Here is a 22,324-nt window from a genome sequence, read left to right on the forward strand (position 1 = left end):
ATATACTGTGAATACATTGTGTGCACACTGTAATCTATACCACAATTACAAAGGTGAATACAGCATCTGTATCTTGACATGTAAACATGTTCATAAAACCTACATTGGTTCAGTTTCCTGTTTACAAAAGTATTGTGTGATTGCAGAATGTTAATAACGTTTTCATGCAACTTCTAAATGACTCAAATATTAATTAACACAACTCAAACCTGGATTCCATTTCATGATCTTGTCATCTGATCAAAATGTACATCCTATTTTAAGACCTACATCATTTGTTCCATTCTATAAACATGTGAGTGTGCCACTCAGTCTCAACCCATAGTGATGCCCTTCTATTATGTATGAGTTCTCACTTACACCAGCTCAGTGGCCTTGTGGTTAGAGTGTCCGCCCTGAGACTGGGAGGTCGGGGGTTCAATTCCCCGGCCGGGTCATACCAAAGACTATAAAAATGGGACCCAATGCCTCCCTGCTTGGCACTCAGCATCAAGGGTTGGATTGGGGGGTTGATCACCACCATGGGGGGTCCAGGGACCACAGATGAAAATTAGCCTACGGCTGGCTAACTCTGGCTCATTTACATTGAAGTGAAAACTGACATGTCCATTAATGAGCACGGTCCCTGTCAAATAAAACAAACTTTCAACTTTCAACTTTTACAAACTGAATTACAAATCAATGGTAAAACAATAAGACCAAACAATGACCAATGACACACCATTATGGGCTTGACTCACATTTAATGACACTGCACCATCATCATTATGCACTTACTTGAATGACATGTGAATAGTAAAGCGGTAGACTAATCAATGGCAAAGTCTTACATCAATGAAAGGAGGTAGAGCCCGCACACCAGTTTCAGGCAAAATATGTTTTGTTTTTAAAGAAACAATGTTTCGATCTCACAGGATCTTCATCGGGTCAGTATCCTGAATGGTGGAGAGGAAAACCACTGTGGAACAAGGGATGCCCTGTATGCAAAACAAACTGCTCCCAGAACGAACCAACAAATCAACTTGGCTTTGAAGAACCTGTGAGAGAACTTCTTAGAAGAGAGAAGTCACAGATCTGTGTCAGCAAGGCCTGATTTTCTCTGCACTCTGCATGGGGAGAAGCTCAGGCTGTTCTGTCTGGACCATGCACAGTTGGCATGTCTTGTGTGTTGTGATTCTGAAAAACTCACTGGACACAGGTTCAGACCCATCTACGAATCTGCAAAATGTTGCAAAGAGGTCCTCCATAAATCACTGAAGCCTCTACAAGACAAACTGGAGGACTTACATTGCTTGAAAGCAAACTATATTGGAGCTGCAGAATGCATTAGTCCAGGCCTTGCACACAGAGACACAGATTAAGAAACAGTTTGAGAACATTCGCCAGTTCCTTTCTCAAGAAGAGGAGGACAGGATCTCTGCCCTGAGGGAGGAAGAGAGGCAGAAGAGTCAGATGACGATGGATAAGATTCGATAAGAAGCTGAGCAGAGAGAGCCAAAACCACCAGAGATGACATCTCATTCCTGCAGAACTATAAGACCACAGTGAAAAGAGTCTACATAATGCACAACCAGTCTCATTAGCAATGATAGACGTGGCCAAACACCTTGGCAATCTGACCTTCAAGGTCTGGGACAAGATGAAGGACATTGTCGCATACACTCCCGTGATCCTGGACCCCAACACCTCCAATACAGATCTCAACTTGTCTCATGATCTGACCAGTGTGCTATCTGATGGAGATGTAGAGCTTCACGATAACTCAGAGAGGTTGGAATATCCACACAATATATTAGGTTCTGAGGGATTTAACTCAGGGACTCACAGCTGGGATGTTGAGGTGGGAAGCAATAACTTCTGGGAGTTGGGTGTGTTGTCTTTCCAGAGGAAGGGAGACAATGGACACAATGGTATGATGTGGTGTTTAGGCTTTGTGAACGGTAGATACACAGCAAGCTCCTCAACAGGGTCAGGGATTGATATCTCTGTGAACCAGAAACCCTCAAAGATCAGAGTCCATCTGGACTGGAACAGAGGAGAGATATCCTTCTCTGATCCTGATTCTAACACTCACATTTGCACACAATTTCACTAGGAGACTGTTTCCATTTATATCTCCCTCTGAAGGTGTTACATGGGAAGGTTAGTGTCACACTAGAACACTGCAGTTAGATGTGAAGCCAACAACACTGATAGCGATTACCATCACCAAACATGACACATCACCAAAGATAACAATGTCTGGATACAAATTCCTTTCAGTTTTACTTTACACATTTTTGGGATCTGTGATGTACCTCCCCTCACACCAGTCTGTGAGACCAGGACACAACTGAACATATGCAAAACTGTAAGTATTGCTCAGCCAATTTCTTATTGGGCAATGTACCCTGCACATTCACTGATACAAGAGGCTAATACTTACTTGGTGATTTGATATATACAATTATACACAATTACAAAGGTGACTACAGAGATTGGATACTACATCAATTTGTGTTTTGTATCTTGACACGTAAACATGTTCATACTACCTACATTAGTTCATGCTGACTTGTTCTGAAAGTTTCCTGTTTACAAAAGTATTGTGTGATTGCAGAATGTTAATAAAGTTTTCATACAACTTCTAAATGACTTGTTCCATCCATTACCTGATTAATGTACATCTGTGCATATTTAGAAAATCCTTTAAGAAATAACAAGACAGATAAACATTAATTAACACGACTCAAACCTGGATTCCATTTCATGATCTTGTCATCTGATCAAAGTGGTTAAACACACTGGACATCCTATTTTAAGACCTACATCATTTGTTCCATTCTATAAACATACGAGTGTGCCACTCAGTTGCCACCCAGATTCTCTGGGTTTCACACATTCACATCAGCCAGCCTGTACGTAGAAGCATACGCGTTTTTTTCTCCTTTGTTTATTGAGGTCAGTGGTGGGAAAGGTACAGTTTTACCTATTAAGTAAAAGTAGCAATGCCACAATATTCAGGGACAGGGGAACCGTCTTCCCGAAGGGTTCCCAGTTTGATCCCTGTCTCTCCCAGAGTTAGTGTTGAAGAGTCCTTGAGCAAGACTCTGAACCCCTAGTTGCTCCCGGTGAGCAGGTTGGTGCCTTGCATGGTTTCATGTTAGGTAACTGCAATGTCAAACGAAATAGCATAGCAAATAAGTAATATTATTAAAAGACATGTTCAGCATTATGGCAACTGCCTCCCAAATAAAAACCCTATGTGCTCAGAGGTGTGCGGGACAGAAAGGGGTCCAATATGTCTAGATCCATCAGAAACACCACCAGAAGCTCTCTGTCTGTCTTTAGACAATGTCTGCTGACTGTCTGCATAGTTGTGACACTGCTTTCCTTTGGATTCTACCATGGCCTTCACTATCTAATCAATCATCAGCTGTGTATCTGTTTTGACACTTAGGCTTATTTTTCCCATTGTTCCGTCAACCACACTAATGTTGCAAGACTTCCTCATCAACATGCATACGGCACCTTCAAGGAAAACACAGCTACTATAGATTGACACCTTGCAAAAAAAAAGTTTAGCTGGCAGAATTTTATCTGATCTTGTCCTCAGTTAACAATGTCCTCTGCAAAGCCAAGTGTTGGTTGCTTTTGGGCGGAAAAATCTTGCTCTTTCGAACGACCGTCATTTCGACAAAGGAGCATCGGAAGGGTTAGCAACTCACCCCACAGAGGTTAGGTTTATGACATCTTACGTCACCTGAATTACTAGCTTTCCCTCACTCAATTATGTGGGTCCTGCTGTCATGTAAAATAATCAATGCAATACGTGTTCTCACTGTCCGCATGCATGCACATACGCGTGTGTGTGTGTGTGTGTGTGTGTGTGTGTGTGTGTGTGTGTGTGTGTGTGTGTGTGTGTGTGTGTGTGTGTGTGTGAGAGTCTCTCTCGCCGCTGTCTTGTTATTCAAGCAGAACCAACGAGACACTTTCAAGTCCATTCAAGTTCCTCTATAAACTTTCTTTGGACAGGATTACTCCAAATTCCTTCACCTTCAGAGCAAAGGTACATTTGAAAAGCGAGTCCCGATAGAAATGTATTTGCACATGCCTATGTGGTTGGTTTATTTGTATGTTGAAAAGTTGTCAATATATTCAAGTTAACTTGCAACTCTGCCTCAGTCTCCATTCATTCTCTGGTTTTCATACAACAAATTGAGCTCTCAGCAGCTGAACCTGGGAATCATATGACTAACTCTATAGACAGTTATATTCGTCTGTGAGTAACACTAAAATTAGGACTATCAATAATACAAAGAATGAACAAACCTCATGATTTAAACAAAACAGCGAGAAATGTGTATTTAAAACGTATTTATTTGTATCTGTAGCAAAATGTTAGATGAGAAAAAGACAATATACAGTGTCTTTAGAAAATAGAATCAATATGCTCATAATACATGCAATATGTTTAGATCTGGGAAATGAAGTGTCACATTACACTTGGTTATGTTGATGTGCTGACGTTTGAAGTATTAAAACTCCTCCACCCTGACCTCAATGAAAATCCTGTGTCCAACCTTATGAATTTCACAAATATTGTATTGACTAAAGGCTAATCCACAACATCACAATGTTTTTGATGTATTTTGAGATTGGACATCTGAGGGAAATTTTGTCCACACTGATCACACCCATAGGGTTTCTCTCCAGTGTGAATTCTCTGGTGGATTTTAAGGCTGGACATTTTAGAGAAGTGTTGTCCACACTGATCACAGCCATAAGGTTTCTCTCCAGTGTGAATTCGCTTGTGGCTCTTAAGGTTGGTCATTTGAGAGAAGTGTTGTCCACACTGGTCACATTCATAGGGTTTCTCCCCAGTGTGAATTCTCTGGTGGCTTTTAAGGCCTGACATTTTAGTGAAGTGTTGTCCACATAGATTACAACCATATGGTTTCTCTCCAGTGTGGATTCTGTGGTGGCTTTTAAGGCTGGACATTTCAGAGAAGTGCTGTCCACATTGATAACACCCATATGGTTTCTCTCCACTGTGAATTCTGTGGTGGCTATTAAGGCTGGACATTTCAGAGAAGTGTTGTCCACACTGATCACATCCATATGGTTTGTCTCCAGTGTGAATTCGCTGGTGGCTTTTAAGGTTGGACATTTGAGAGAAGTGTTTTCCACACTGATCACATTCATAGGGTTTCTCTCCTGTGTGAATTCTCTGGTGGCTTTTAAGGCCGGACAGTTTAGTGAAGTGTTGTCCACACTGATCACAGCCATATGGTTTCTGTCCTGTGTGGATCTTCTGATGTGTTTTAAGGTTGATCATTTGAGAGAAGTGTTGTCCACACTGGTCACACCCATAGGGTTTCTCTCTGGTGTGAATTCTCTGGTGGCTTTTAAGGCTGGACATTTCTGAGAAGTGTTTTCCACAATCATCACATCCATAGGGTTTCTCTCCAGTGTGCATTCTCTGGTGGCTTTTAAGGTGGTGCATTTGAGAGAAGTGTTGTCCACACTGATCACATCCATAGGGCTTCTCTCCAGTGTGAATTCGCTGGTGTATTTTAAGTTTGGAGATGCTAGGGAAGTGTTTTCCACACTGATCACAGCAGTGTTGTTTTTGCTCAGCCAACCTTCTCTTTCCATTAATCTCTGGTAGGACAGGGAAGCCAGACTGAAGATGCAACACTGAATTGGGGAGAAACAAATAAAGAAAAACAGGAAGGTCATTTAGAGGTGTCTGAGAAGCGTGGACTCTATTAATAGTACTTAAAATGACAAGTTAACTTGTTGTGGATTACTTTGCACAACAAATATCCTTAAAAATGTAATGACCTGCATGACACAAACTAAACTATATGTATTAACTGGTTACTTAAGTATTACTAAAATCAGTTGCAATATATAATGGATATTATGTGTGCCCAACATAAATGTTATTGGTCTAATACAACAAAGCAGCATGTCAATTTAACACAATTACAATGAGACAAAATGAAATATTAAGAATAAATTGAATATTCAGACTGTTGGAAGAAAATATATATTGAAAGGGTAGGCATAGTAAATAACATACCAAAGTCTTTGTTTTCCTCCTGTTCAGCAGAGTTGAGGTTGAGAGAGTTCATCTTCCCCTGAAGTCTGGAGTCCACAGTAAGATTTTATCAGAAATTATGGATATCCTGGAAGACTTGTGGACAGACCAGCTCTTCTTATACTAGAGAGCCTGGTGTGAAAACACTAACTGCTGAATGATTGACCAATGAGAACAATAGAACCATCTCTCCACCAATCAGAGTGTAACATACTCTCCTCCCCCCATAGATGATCCACGCAACCATCTGCAAATGAAGTGGCAACAATATAATATGGCCAAGGAAATAAATAGCTTTGTTAGCTAAAATATATTAACCTATCTAATTACATATATATCAAATAAATATATGTATGGATATACACTATGGCATGTATAAGATCAATGAAGTGAATGTTCTGTTACTATTTGGATTGGGCAAAACTTTGGGTTTGAGCTTTGGTGCTGAGTGTAGGAGATGACCTGGGGATTTAGGAAGGTTTTCACACATGCTCTGAAGTAGCTCATTTGGAAATAGAATGTAAAATATGTATTTGCTGAGTTGACGCAGACAAAATGTATATTATTTATGAAATGGTATTTTGGCACAAATATGACCAGTTTAAGTGGTCATTTCACAGGGGGAAATGAATGTCAGTTACAGTTACCCCTTTCTTTTCTTTAATAATGCTGTTGTTCATATTGCATCTGCATCTTCCAACCTGTAGACTAGTGACACTGTCTCAAACAGTGGTTTTATTGTTCCGTGTATACGTATGTTTATATATCAACTGAAACTAAATTCAGTTTCATCACCTGAAATCAATTTAGGTTGTATTTAAACATGTTTGTATGTCAAGATAGAAATGCTCTGCTGGTGACATTACAGTTATTAGATCAACACATCATAACACTATACTATAATATACATTTTAAAGTCCATTGCTACTCTACATTATTCTATTACAGTATAGTTTTTTTTTAGTAATTGTACTACAATGATGTCCTTCTATTTTGTATGAGTTCTCACTTACAAACTGAATTACAAATCAATGGTAAAACAATAGAACAAACAAAGACCAATGACACATCATTGTGGGCTTGACCTTTAATGACAATGAACCATCATTATTATGCAGTTACTTGAATTACATGTGAATGGTAAAGCTGTAGACTAATCAATGTCAAAGTCTCACATCATGAAAGGAGGTAGAGTGGTGGCAATCTGTGTCTACATTTCACGTCTAAAATGCACTTATCGCCATAAAAGAAAATATTTCACCTGAAGACAAAATCTGGTCAATGGACTTTAGTATTGAAAAGATCTGTAGAGGGCGGTGTGGAGTAGCTAAAACTTCCAGTGAAATTGTTGACATATTAGCATATATCTATTAACCTTTTTTTTACCTCCCCTCACACCAGTCTGTGAAACCAGCACACAACTGAACATACGTTGTAAACATGTGAGTGTGCCACTCAGTCTCAACCCATAGTGATGCCCTTCTATTATGTATGAGTTCTCACTTACAAACTGAATTACAAATCAATGGTAAAACAATAAGACCAAACAATGACCAATGACACACCATTATGGGCTTGACTCACATTTAATGACACTGCACCATCATCATTATGCACTTACTTGAATGACATGTGAATAGTAAAGCGGTAGACTAATCAATGGCAAAGTCTTACATCAATGAAAGGAGGTAGAGCCCGCACACCAGTTTCAGGCAAAATATGTTTTGTTTTTAAAGAAACAATGTTTCGATCTCACAGGATCTTCATCGGGTCAGTATCCTGAATGGTGGAGAGGAAAACCACTGTGGAACAAGGGATGCCCTGTATGCAAAACAAACTGCTCCCAGAACGAACCAACAAATCAACTTGGCTTTGAAGAACCTGTGAGAGAACTTCTTAGAAGAGAGAAGTCACAGATCTGTGTCAGCAAGGCCTGATTTTCTCTGCACTCTGCATGGGGAGAAGCTCAGGCTGTTCTGTCTGGACCATGCACAGTTGGCATGTCTTGTGTGTTGTGATTCTGAAAAACTCACTGGACACAGGTTCAGACCCATCTACGAATCTGCAAAATGTTGCAAAGAGGTCCTCCATAAATCACTGAAGCCTCTACAAGACAAACTGGAGGACTTACATTGCTTGAAAGCAAACTATATTGGAGCTGCAGAATGCATTAGTCCAGGCCTTGCACACAGAGACACAGATTAAGAAACAGTTTGAGAACATTCGCCAGTTCCTTTCTCAAGAAGAGGAGGACAGGATCTCTGCCCTGAGGGAGGAAGAGAGGCAGAAGAGTCAGATGACGATGGATAAGATTCGATAAGAAGCTGAGCAGAGAGAGCCAAAACCACCAGAGATGACATCTCATTCCTGCAGAACTATAAGACCACAGTGAAAAGAGTCTACATAATGCACAACCAGTCTCATTAGCAATGATAGACGTGGCCAAACACCTTGGCAATCTGACCTTCAAGGTCTGGGACAAGATGAAGGACATTGTCGCATACACTCCCGTGATCCTGGACCCCAACACCTCCAATACAGATCTCAACTTGTCTCATGATCTGACCAGTGTGCTATCTGATGGAGATGTAGAGCTTCACGATAACTCAGAGAGGTTGGAATATCCACACAATATATTAGGTTCTGAGGGATTTAACTCAGGGACTCACAGCTGGGATGTTGAGGTGGGAAGCAATAACTTCTGGGAGTTGGGTGTGTTGTCTTTCCAGAGGAAGGGAGACAATGGACACAATGGTATGATGTGGTGTTTAGGCTTTGTGAACGGTAGATACACAGCAAGCTCCTCAACAGGGTCAGGGATTGATATCTCTGTGAACCAGAAACCCTCAAAGATCAGAGTCCATCTGGACTGGAACAGAGGAGAGATATCCTTCTCTGATCCTGATTCTAACACTCACATTTGCACACAATTTCACTAGGAGACTGTTTCCATTTATATCTCCCTCTGAAGGTGTTACATGGGAAGGTTAGTGTCACACTAGAACACTGCAGTTAGATGTGAAGCCAACAACACTGATAGCGATTACCATCACCAAACATGACACATCACCAAAGATAACAATGTCTGGATACAAATTCCTTTCAGTTTTACTTTACACATTTTTGGGATCTGTGATGTACCTCCCCTCACACCAGTCTGTGAGACCAGGACACAACTGAACATATGCAAAACTGTAAGTATTGCTCAGCCAATTTCTTATTGGGCAATGTACCCTGCACATTCACTGATACAAGAGGCTAATACTTACTTGGTGATTTGATATATACAATTATACACAATTACAAAGGTGACTACAGAGATTGGATACTACATCAATTTGTGTTTTGTATCTTGACACGTAAACATGTTCATACTACCTACATTAGTTCATGCTGACTTGTTCTGAAAGTTTCCTGTTTACAAAAGTATTGTGTGATTGCAGAATGTTAATAAAGTTTTCATACAACTTCTAAATGACTTGTTCCATCCATTACCTGATTAATGTACATCTGTGCATATTTAGAAAATCCTTTAAGAAATAACAAGACAGATAAACATTAATTAACACGACTCAAACCTGGATTCCATTTCATGATCTTGTCATCTGATCATGGTTGTGAATCACCAGTGTTGCAACTTTACAGCAGGAGATCTAGTAGAGGAAAGAACAATGTTAACATTATGAGTAGCTGTGGTTTTGGTAGATGTAGAATTAATCTGACTCCTTTACAGTTCACTTGTTTGAAAATATTAACTAATGAACACTTATGCGTCGCATTAACAGCAAACCGCTACTACAGATTTGTAAAATTAGACAAATGTTGATTGACTGCACCGTCCATCACCCTTCAGATATTAGCTAGTCAAGTCAAGACAAACACAAACTGCATACCTGATTACTTCACCAAGTCCAGAAGAGAGAAGTTCAGCTCTCAACAACAACACAGAATAAAGTGACACAAAACAAAATAAAGGTCTGTTAAATACTCACAGAGTGTGTCTGTGATGGACTGGTGGTCCAATCAGAGTGGTGGGTGGGGCATACAAACAATAGACAGAAACTACAACCCCCAATTAATCCACTAAATCCCTGCTCAAATTTAAGTCCAAATTAGAGTTGAATCAAGTACATAATTAAAACAGGTGGAAAAGAAAGACAAATCTGGATTTAAATCAGGAAAAACAAGCCAAACACTGGTATTACTATCAGTGACACGTGAAGATGGGAGTCACATATGAAGACAAGTTTTGGCTGCACAGATTGTGGCTAAATGTTCAATGAAAAAGGTAAAACTAAAGACGCACATAATGATTCATACAGGGGAAAGGCCCTATACTTGTACAGTTTGTGGGAAAGGACACATACAGGGAAAGCACTTTGAATGTACATTTTGTGGTAAAGGCTGTAGTCTAAAGGGTAACCTAAAATGAGAACACATATAGGATAAGTGAAGCACCAGTGTTGTTAGGATAAGACTATATTCAAATGGTTCATCTAAAAACGCAAAAGAACACATAGAGACGGGCGTTTTAAGTACATCACTCGTACAACAAAATGTGTTTTACTTGAAAAAACATGCTTTTTAGATTATTGTTTTAATCGAGTCCCAGCTCTAATGAGAATGTTGTTGACTTAAATCAATAAAAACCTAAATGATCAGGTACTAAATGTGTGAAAATTGGCAGATAAAATCAATTTAGTCTCCCCCCCTTAACTATGTTGCAGTTGATACAACTCCTATTTTTACTTGCAGGGATGTGTGGGGCTTAAGTGGGGGCTGTTAACCAATAGTTGTCCAGTTTCTGTCTATTGTTTTATGCCCCACCCACCACTCTGATTGGACCCTCACACACCCTCTGCGAGTATTTAACAGACCTCAGTTTAAATTGGTATCACTTCATTCTGTGTTGTTGTTGAGAGTTGAACTTCTCTCTTCTGGACTTGAAGTAATCGGGTATGCAGTTTTCAGAATTTGTGTTTGTCTTGATTTGTCTAGAAATTATCTGAAAGTTGTATGAAGGGTGCAGTCAATTTTACAAATGTAGTAGTTGGTTGGAAATTCCATGAAGCATCATTTGAAGGCAAATGTAAATTATTTTGGGCAATTCAATGATTTCAGGACAGTTTAAAGTGTTGGTGGTTTTACACAATGCAACTTAATTCGAATTAATTTCTATATTTCAGTTAATTACTTATAAACAAGTGCACTTCTGTAAATGTTTCATATTATAGAGATTAATATTGCAGCAACTATTAATACTTATACTTATCTACTCATAATGCTAACACTGCTGTTTCCTCTACTAGATCTCTTGCTGTAAAGTTGCAACACTGGTGATTCACAACCATGTCCACCTCAGTGAACATTCCAGAGGAGGGAGTGATGCTAGCTGACAGAGTGGCTTCCTGTTTGACTCGACAGTAAGAGGAGCTCAGCTGTCCTGTGTGCTGTGACATCTTTAAACATCCTGACATCCTGTCGTGTAACGACAGCTTCTGTAAAGCCTGTCTAAAGCAATGGTGGACCGGAAAACCACAGTGGAACAAGGGATGCTCTGTTTGCAAAACGAACTGCTCCCAGCTTTTCCCCTGTATGTGTCCTCATGTGTGTTAGGTCACGCTTCTGACTTCAGCCATTGCCACAAACTGTACATGTAAAAATCCCCTGCATGTGTTCTCATGTGTCCTTTCTCGCAAATCGTACAAGTAAAGGGCCTTTCCCATGTATGAATCATCATGCCCGTCTTTAGTTGTTTTTTTTTTTGTTTTTTTCCTTTGTAGTTGTAAATCTATGAATGTAAAAATGTATATAGGCATATTGCTCAGCCAATTTCTTATTATGGGCAATGTTCCCTGCCAAATTCACTGATGCCAAGAGGCTAATATACTTAGAGAGTGTTGTACGGTATGTACGTCACTAGAATTAAGTTATATGATGTGAATACATTGTGTGTACACTGTAATGTATAGGCATACACATGCAAAGTTGATACCACAGCAATTCGTGTTTTGTATCTTGTAAAAATGTTCATAAAACCTACATTGGTTCATGGTGACTTGTTCTGAAAGTTTCCTGTTTACAAAAGTACTGTGTGATTGCAGAATGTTAATAAAGTTTTCATACAACTTCTAAATGACTCAAATATTAATTAACACAACTCAAACCTGGATTCCATTTCATGATCTGCCATCAAAGTGGTCAAACAAACTGTACATCCTATGTTAAGACCTACATGATTTGTTCCATTCTATAAACATTTGAGTGTGCCACTCAGTCTCAACCCATAGTGATGTCCTTCTATTGTGTATGAGTTCTCACTTACAAACTGAATTGCAAATCAATGGTAAAACAATAGACCTAACAATGAACCATCATCATTATGCAGTTACCTGAATTACATGTGAATAGTAAAGCTGTAGACTAATCAATGGCACAGTCTAATCTCACTTCCAAGGCAAAGGATGTTTTGTTTAAAGCGACAATGTTTCGATCTCACAGTTCAGTATCCTAATGAGTCTAATATACTTGCTAATATATATATATATATATATATATATACTTTTGTACGTTCTTTAATAGTAGTTCTAATTCTATTGCCCCACTGCCCAGTATCCACCGCCCATACTGTATGTGTGGCAATAAGTATGGTTTAAAGGGATATTTCACTTTCAAAAAAACTTTTGGTCATCATCTAATCAGGCTTTTATGAACACCCTCAACAGTTTTTAATTTGCTTGGTTATGCTATAACTTACTGCAAGAGAATTAAGTTTTATGACTATAGTAAAATTTCCATCGTCCAGCACTTAGACACCACTAAACCTCCAGACGCACGCCTATGACACTCCACCCCTGCTCCAGTTTTGTGTTTGTGCACAAGAGTGAGATCGCGACGATCTGTTACAAAGTTACATTGTATCCCTATGTGACTCAGTGACTTCCATATGCACATTTCACTTATAGTAATGCCAGTGTTGTTTTTATGTATACATGGCTGTAGCATATATCTATACTTCTTTTTTACTCCCCCTCACACCAGTCTGTGAAACCAGCACACAACTGAACTTATGTTGTTCCTTTGTAGTTGTGTACATCTATGAATGTAAAAATGTATGTATTGATCAGGCAATGTTCCCTGCCAAATTCACTGATACAAGAGGCTAATATACGCGAGTGATGTATGTATGTATGTCCGTCACTAGAATTATGTTATATACTGTGAATACATTGTGTGCACACTGTAATCTATACCACAATTACAAAGGTGAATACAGCATCTGTATCTTGACATGTAAACATGTTCATAAAACCTACATTGGTTCAGTTTCCTGTTTACAAAAGTATTGTGTGATTGCAGAATGTTAATAACGTTTTCATGCAACTTCTAAATGACTCAAATATTAATTAACACAACTCAAACCTGGATTCCATTTCATGATCTTGTCATCTGATCAAAATGTACATCCTATTTTAAGACCTACATCATTTCTTATTATGTATGAGTTCTCACTTACAAACTGAATTACAAATCAATGGTAAAACAATAAGACCAAACAATGACCAATGACACACCATTATGGGCTTGACTCACATTTAATGACACTGCACCATCATCATTATGCACTTACTTGAATGACATGTGAATAGTAAAGCGGTAGACTAATCAATGGCAAAGTCTTACATCAATAAAAGGAGGTAGAGCCCGCACACCAGTTTCAGGCAAAATATGTTTTGTTTTTAAAGAAACAATGTTTCGATCTCACAGGATCTTCATCGGGTCAGTATCCTGAATGGTGGACAGGAAAACCACTGTGGAACAAGGGATGCCCTGTATGCAAAACAAACTGCTCCCAGAACGAACCAACAAATCAACTTGGCTTTGAAGAACCTGTGAGAGAACTTCTTAGAAGAGAGAAGTCACAGATCTGTGTCAGCAAGGCCTGATTTTCTCTGCACTCTGCATGGGGAGAAGCTCAGGCTGTTCTGTCTGGACCATGCACAGTTGGCATGTCTTGTGTGTTGTGATTCTGAAAAACTCACTGGACACAGGTTCAGACCCATCTACGAATCTGCAAAATGTTGCAAAGAGGTCCTCCATAAATCACTGAAGCCTCTACAAGACAAACTGGAGGACTTACATTGCTTGAAAGCAAACTATATTGGAGCTGCAGAATGCATTAGTCCAGGCCTTGCACACAGAGACACAGATTAAGAAACAGTTTGAGAACATTCGCCAGTTCCTTTCTCAAGAAGAGGAGGACAGGATCTCTGCCCTGAGGGAGGAAGAGAGGCAGAAGAGTCAGATGACGATGGATAAGATTCGATAAGAAGCTGAGCAGAGAGAGCCAAAACCACCAGAGATGACATCTCATTCCTGCAGAACTATAAGACCACAGTGAAAAGAGTCTACATAATGCACAACCAGTCTCATTAGCAATGATAGACGTGGCCAAACACCTTGGCAATCTGACCTTCAAGGTCTGGGACAAGATGAAGGACATTGTCGCATACACTCCCGTGATCCTGGACCCCAACACCTCCAATACAGATCTCAACTTGTCTCATGATCTGACCAGTGTGCTATCTGATGGAGATGTAGAGCTTCACGATAACTCAGAGAGGTTGGAATATCCACACAATATATTAGGTTCTGAGGGATTTAACTCAGGGACTCACAGCTGGGATGTTGAGGTGGGAAGCAATAACTTCTGGGAGTTGGGTGTGTTGTCTTTCCAGAGGAAGGGAGACAATGGACACAATGGTATGATGTGGTGTTTAGGCTTTGTGAACGGTAGATACACAGCAAGCTCCTCAACAGGGTCAGGGATTGATATCTCTGTGAACCAGAAACCCTCAAAGATCAGAGTCCATCTGGACTGGAACAGAGGAGAGATATCCTTCTCTGATCCTGATTCTAACACTCACATTTGCACACAATTTCACTAGGAGACTGTTTCCATGTATATCTCCCTCTGAAGGTGTTACATGGGAAGGTTAGTGTCACACTAGAACACTGCAGTTAGATGTGAAGCCAACAACACTGATAGCGATTACCATCACCAAACATGACACATCACCAAAGATAACAATGTCTGGATACAAATTCCTTTCAGTTTTACTTTACACATTTTTGGGATCTGTGATGTACCTCCCCTCACACCAGTCTGTGAGACCAGGACACAACTGAACATATGCAAAACTGTAAGTATTGCTCAGCCAATTTCTTATTGGGCAATGTACCCTGCACATTCACTGATACAAGAGGCTAATACTTACTTGGTGATTTGATATATACAATTATACACAATTACAAATGTGACTACAGAGATTGGATACTACATCAATTTGTGTTTTGTATCTTGACACGTAAACATGTTCATACTACCTACATTAGTTCATGCTGACTTGTTCTGAAAGTTTCCTGTTTACAAAAGTATTGTGTGATTGCAGAATGTTAATAAAGTTTTCATACAACTTCTAAATGACTTGTTCCATCCATTACCTGATTAATGTACATCTGTGCATATTTAGAAAATCCTTTAAGAAATAACAAGACAGATAAACATTAATTAACACGACTCAAACCTGGATTCCATTTCATGATCTTGTCATCTGATCAAAGTGGTTAAACACACTGGACATCCTATTTTAAGACCTACATCATTTGTTCCATTCTATAAACATACGAGTGTGCCACTCAGTTGCCACCCAGATTCTCTGGGTTTCACACATTCACATCAGCCAGCCTGTACGTAGAAGCATACGCGTTTTTTTCTCCTTTGTTTATTGAGGTCAGTGGTGGGAAAGGTACAGTTTTACCTATTAAGTAAAAGTAGCAATGCCACAATATTCAGGGACAGGGGAACCGTCTTCCCGAAGGGTTCCCAGTTTGATCCCTGTCTCTCCCAGAGTTAGTGTTGAAGAGTCCTTGAGCAAGACTCTGAACCCCTAGTTGCTCCCGGTGAGCAGGTTGGTGCCTTGCATGGTTTCATGTTAGGTAACTGCAATGTCAAACGAAATAGCATAGCAAATAAGTAATATTATTAAAAGACATGTTCAGCATTATGGCAACTGCCTCCCAAATAAAAACCCTATGTGCTCAGAGGTGTGCGGGACAGAAAGGGGTCCAATATGTCTAGATCCATCAGAAACACCACCAGAAGCTCTCTGTCTGTCTTTAGACAATGTCTGCTGACTGTCTGCATAGTTGTGACACTGCTTTCCTTTGGATTCTACCATGGCCTTCACTATCTAATCAATCATCAGCTGTGTATCTGTTTTGACACTTAGGCTTATTTTTCCCATTGTTCCGTCAACCACACTAATGTTGCAAGACTTCCTCATCAACATGCATACGGCACCTTCAAGGAAAACACAGCTACTATAGATTGACACCTTGCAAAAAAAAAGTTTAGCTGGCAGAATTTTATCTGATCTTGTCCTCAGTTAACAATGTCCTCTGCAAAGCCAAGTGTTGGTTGCTTTTGGGCGGAAAAATCTTGCTCTTTCGAACGACCGTCATTTCGACAAAGGAGCATCGGAAGGGTTAGCAACTCACCCCACAGAGGTTAGGTTTATGACATCTTACGTCACCTGAATTACTAGCTTTCCCTCACTCAATTATGTGGGTCCTGCTGTCATGTAAAATAATCAATGCAATACGTGTTCTCACTGTCCGCATGCATGCACATACGTGTGTGTGTGTGTGTGTGTGTGTGTGTGTGTGTGTGTGTGTGTGTGTGTGAGAGTCTCTCTCGCCGCTGTCTTGTTATTCAAGCAGAACCAACGAGACACTTTCAAGTCCATTCAAGTTCCTCTATAAACTTTCTTTGGACAGGATTACTCCAAATTCCTTCACCTTCAGAGCAAAGGTACATTTGAAAAGCGAGTCCCGATAGAAATGTATTTGCACATGCCTATGTGGTTGGTTTATTTGTATGTTGAAAAGTTGTCAATATATTCAAGTTAACTTGCAACTCTGCCTCAGTCTCCATTCATTCTCTGGTTTTCATACAACAAATTGAGCTCTCAGCAGCTGAACCTGGGAATCATATGACTAACTCTATAGACAGTTATATTCGTCTGTGAGTAACACTAAAATTAGGACTATCAATAATACAAAGAATGAACAAACCTCATGATTTAAACAAAACAGCGAGAAATGTGTATTTAAAACGTATTTATTTGTATCTGTAGCAAAATGTTAGATGAGAAAAAGACAATATACAGTGTCTTTAGAAAATAGAATCAATATGCTCATAATACATGCAATATGTTTAGATCTGGGAAATGAAGTGTCACATTACACTTGGTTATGTTGATGTGCTGACGTTTGAAGTATTAAAACTCCTCCACCCTGACCTCAATGAAAATCCTGTGTCCAACCTTATGAATTTCACAAATATTGTATTGACTAAAGGCTAATCCACAACATCACAATGTTTTTGATGTATTTTGAGATTGGACATCTGAGGGAAATTTTGTCCACACTGATCACACCCATAGGGTTTCTCTCCAGTGTGAATTCTCTGGTGGATTTTAAGGCTGGACATTTTAGAGAAGTGTTGTCCACACTGATCACAGCCATAAGGTTTCTCTCCAGTGTGAATTCGCTTGTGGCTCTTAAGGTTGGTCATTTGAGAGAAGTGTTGTCCACACTGGTCACATTCATAGGGTTTCTCCCCAGTGTGAATTCTCTGGTGGCTTTTAAGGCCTGACATTTTAGTGAAGTGTTGTCCACATAGATTACATCCATATGGTTTCTCTCCAGTGTGGATTCTGTGGTGGCTTTTAAGGCTGGACATTTCAGAGAAGTGCTGTCCACATTGATAACACCCATATGGTTTCTCTCCACTGTGAATTCTGTGGTGGCTATTAAGGCTGGACATTTCAGAGAAGTGTTGTCCACACTGATCACATCCATATGGTTTGTCTCCAGTGTGAATTCGCTGGTGGCTTTTAAGGTTGGACATTTGAGAGAAGTGTTTTCCACACTGATCACATTCATAGGGTTTCTCTCCTGTGTGAATTCTCTGGTGGCTTTTAAGGCCGGACAGTTTAGTGAAGTGTTGTCCACACTGATCACAGCCATATGGTTTCTGTCCTGTGTGGATCTTCTGATGTGTTTTAAGGTTGATCATTTGAGAGAAGTGTTGTCCACACTGGTCACACCCATAGGGTTTCTCTCTGGTGTGAATTCTCTGGTGGCTTTTAAGGCTGGACATTTCTGAGAAGTGTTTTCCACAATCATCACATCCATAGGGTTTCTCTCCAGTGTGCATTCTCTGGTGGCTTTTAAGGTGGTGCATTTGAGAGAAGTGTTGTCCACACTGATCACATCCATAGGGCTTCTCTCCAGTGTGAATTCGCTGGTGTATTTTAAGTTTGGAGATGCTAGGGAAGTGTTTTCCACACTGATCACAGCAGTGTTGTTTTTGCTCAGCCAACCTTCTCTTTCCATTAATCTCTGGTAGGACAGGGAAGCCAGACTGAAGATGCAACACTGAATTGGGGAGAAACAAATAAAGAAAAACAGGAAGGTCATTTAGAGGTGTCTGAGAAGCGTGGACTCTATTAATAGTACTTAAAATGACAAGTTAACTTGTTGTGGATTACTTTGCACAACAAATATCCTTAAAAATGTAATGACCTGCATGACACAAACTAAACTATATGTATTAACTGGTTACTTAAGTATTACTAAAATCAGTTGCAATATATAATGGATATTATGTGTGCCCAACATAAATGTTATTGGTCTAATACAACAAAGCAGCATGTCAATTTAACACAATTACAATGAGACAAAATGAAATATTAAGAATAAATTGAATATTCAGACTGTTGGAAGAAAATATATATTGAAAGGGTAGGCATAGTAAATAACATACCAAAGTCTTTGTTTTCCTCCTGTTCAGCAGAGTTGAGGTTGAGAGAGTTCATCTTCCCCTGAAGTCTGGAGTCCACAGTAAGATTTTATCAGAAATTATGGATATCCTGGAAGACTTGTGGACAGACCAGCTCTTCTTATACTAGAGAGCCTGGTGTGAAAACACTAACTGCTGAATGATTGACCAATGAGAACAATAGAACCATCTCTCCACCAATCAGAGTGTAACATACTCTCCTCCCCCCATAGATGATCCACGCAACCATCTGCAAATGAAGTGGCAACAATATAATATGGCCAAGGAAATAAATAGCTTTGTTAGCTAAAATATATTAACCTATCTAATTACATATATATCAAATAAATATATGTATGGATATACACTATGGCATGTATAAGATCAATGAAGTGAATGTTCTGTTACTATTTGGATTGGGCAAAACTTTGGGTTTGAGCTTTGGTGCTGAGTGTAGGAGATGACCTGGGGATTTAGGAAGGTTTTCACACATGCTCTGAAGTAGCTCATTTGGAAATAGAATGTAAAATATGTATTTGCTGAGTTGACGCAGACAAAATGTATATTATTTATGAAATGGTATTTTGGCACAAATATGACCAGTTTAAGTGGTCATTTCACAGGGGAAATGAATGTCAGTTACAGTTACCCCTTTCTTTTCTTTAATAATGCTGTTGTTCATATTGCATCTGCATCTTCCAACCTGTAGACTAGTGACACTGTCTCAAACAGTGGTTTTATTGTTCCGTGTATACGTATGTTTATATATCAACTGAAACTAAATTCAGTTTCATCACCTGAAATCAATTTAGGTTGTATTTAAACATGTTTGTATGTCAAGATAGAAATGCTCTGCTGGTGACATTACAGTTATTAGATCAACACATCATAACACTATACTATAATATACATTTTAAAGTCCATTGCTACTCTACATTATTCTATTACAGTATAGTTTTTTTTTAGTAATTGTACTACAATGATGTCCTTCTATTTTGTATGAGTTCTCACTTACAAACTGAATTACAAATCAATGGTAAAACAATAGAACAAACAAAGACCAATGACACATCATTGTGGGCTTGACCTTTAATGACAATGAACCATCATCATTATGCAGTTACTTGAATTACATGTGAATGGTAAAGCTGTAGACTAATCAATGTCAAAGTCTCACATCATGAAAGGAGGTAGAGTGGTGGCAATCTGTGTCTACATTTCACGTCTAAAATGCACTTATCGCCATAAAAGAAAATATTTCACCTGAAGACAAAATCTGGTCAATGGACTTTAGTATTGAAAAGATCTGTAGAGGGCGGTGTGGAGTAGCTAAAACTTCCAGTGAAATTGTTGACATATTAGCATATATCTATTAACCTTTTTTTTACCTCCCCTCACACCAGTCTGTGAAACCAGCACACAACTGAACATACGTTGTTCCTTTGTAGCTGTGTAAATCTATGAATGTAAAAATGTATGTAGGCCTATGGGCAATGTTCCCTGCCAAATTCCCTGATGCCAAGAGGCTAATATACTTAGAGAGTGATCTACGGTATGTACGTCACCAGAATTAAGTTATATGATGTGAATACATTGTGTGCACACTGTAATGTATAGGCATACACATACACAGATGATACCACAGCAATTCGTGTTTTGTATCTTGTAAAAATGTTAATAAAACCTACATTGGTTCATGGTGACTTGTTCTGAAAGTTTCCTGTTTACAAAAGTACTGTGTGATTGCAGAATGTTAATAAAGTTTTCATACAACTTCTAAATGACTCAAATATTAATTAACACAACTCAAACCTGGATTCCATTTCATGATCTGCCATCAAAGTGGTCAAACAAACTGTACATCCTATGTTAAGACCTACATGATTTGTTCCATTCTATAAACATTTCAGTGTGCCACTCAGTCTCAACCCATAGTGATGTCCTTCTATTGTGTATGAGTTCTCACTTACAAACCGAATTGCAAATCAATGGTAAAACAATAGACCGAACAATGACTAATGACACATCATTATGGCTTGACTCACCTTTAATGACAATGAACCATCATCATTATGCAGTTACCTGAATTACATGTGAATAGTAAAGCTGTAGACTAATCAATGGCACAGTCTAATCTCACTTCCAAGGCAAATGATGTTTTGTTTTTAAAGCGACAATGTTTCGATCTCACAGTTCAGTATCCTACTGAGTATATAGTCTAATATATATATACACACACACACACACACACACACACACACACTTTTGTACGTTCTTTCATAGTAGTTCTAATTCTATTGCCCCACTGCCCAGTATCCACCGCCCAATCTGTTGGTGGATGAAAACACACCATTATTGATGAGTTGGGTAACGTAACTATTATGCAGAAATGATTTTCTCGTACATCAATCAAGTAGTAAATGGAGCAAGTTGTTTTACAAAACTTTATTAGCATTCTGCAGTCACAATAATTTCATAAGCATTCAGAGCAAGCCATTATAAACTGATGTAGGTTGTATGAACATCAAGATAGAACACAATTATTGATATATATTTGATCATCAATTACTCACATATACTTTGTATTTGTAGTATGTTAAAGCACGCACACAAAGCATTAACCTCAGGTAGTATTTGAAGTGAATCAAAGTAATCACACAAAGTATTCACTTTGGTATTATCTCTGAGAGATCTGTGGCTTTTCTCCTCTAAGAAGTTCTCACACAGGTTCTTCAAGGCCAAGTTGATAGGAGGTTTGTCCTGTGGGGAGTTTGTTCTGCAAACAGGACACTCCCTGTTCTGTTTTACCGTCCGCCATTGCTGCAGACAGGCTTTACAGAAGCTGTGGCTACAAGACAGGATAACAGGATGTTTAAACATGTCACAGCACACAGGACAGCTGAGCTCCTCTTCCTGTCCAGTCAAACAGGAAGCCACTCTGTCAGCTAGCATCACTCCCTCCTCTGGAAAGTTCACTGAGGCGGACATGGTTGTGAATCACCAGTGTTGCAACTTTACAGCAGGAGATCTAGTAGAGGAAAGAACAATGTTAACATTATGAGTAGCTGTGGTTTTGGTAGATGTAGAATTAATCTGACTCCTTTACAGTTCACTTGTTTGAAAATATTAACTAATGAACACTTATGCGTCGCATTAACAGCAAACCGCTACTACAGATTTGTAAAATTAGACAAATGTTGATTGACTGCACCGTCCATCACCCTTCAGATATTAGCTAGTCAAGTCAAGACAAACACAAACTGCATACCTGATTACTTCACCAAGTCCAGAAGAGAGAAGTTCAGCTCTCAACAACAACACAGAATAAAGTG

The sequence above is a fragment of the Nannobrachium achirus genome, assembly GCF_963921795.1.
Source record: "Nannobrachium achirus genome assembly, chromosome: 13".
Taxonomy (NCBI): Eukaryota; Metazoa; Chordata; class Actinopteri; order Myctophiformes; family Myctophidae; genus Nannobrachium; species Nannobrachium achirus.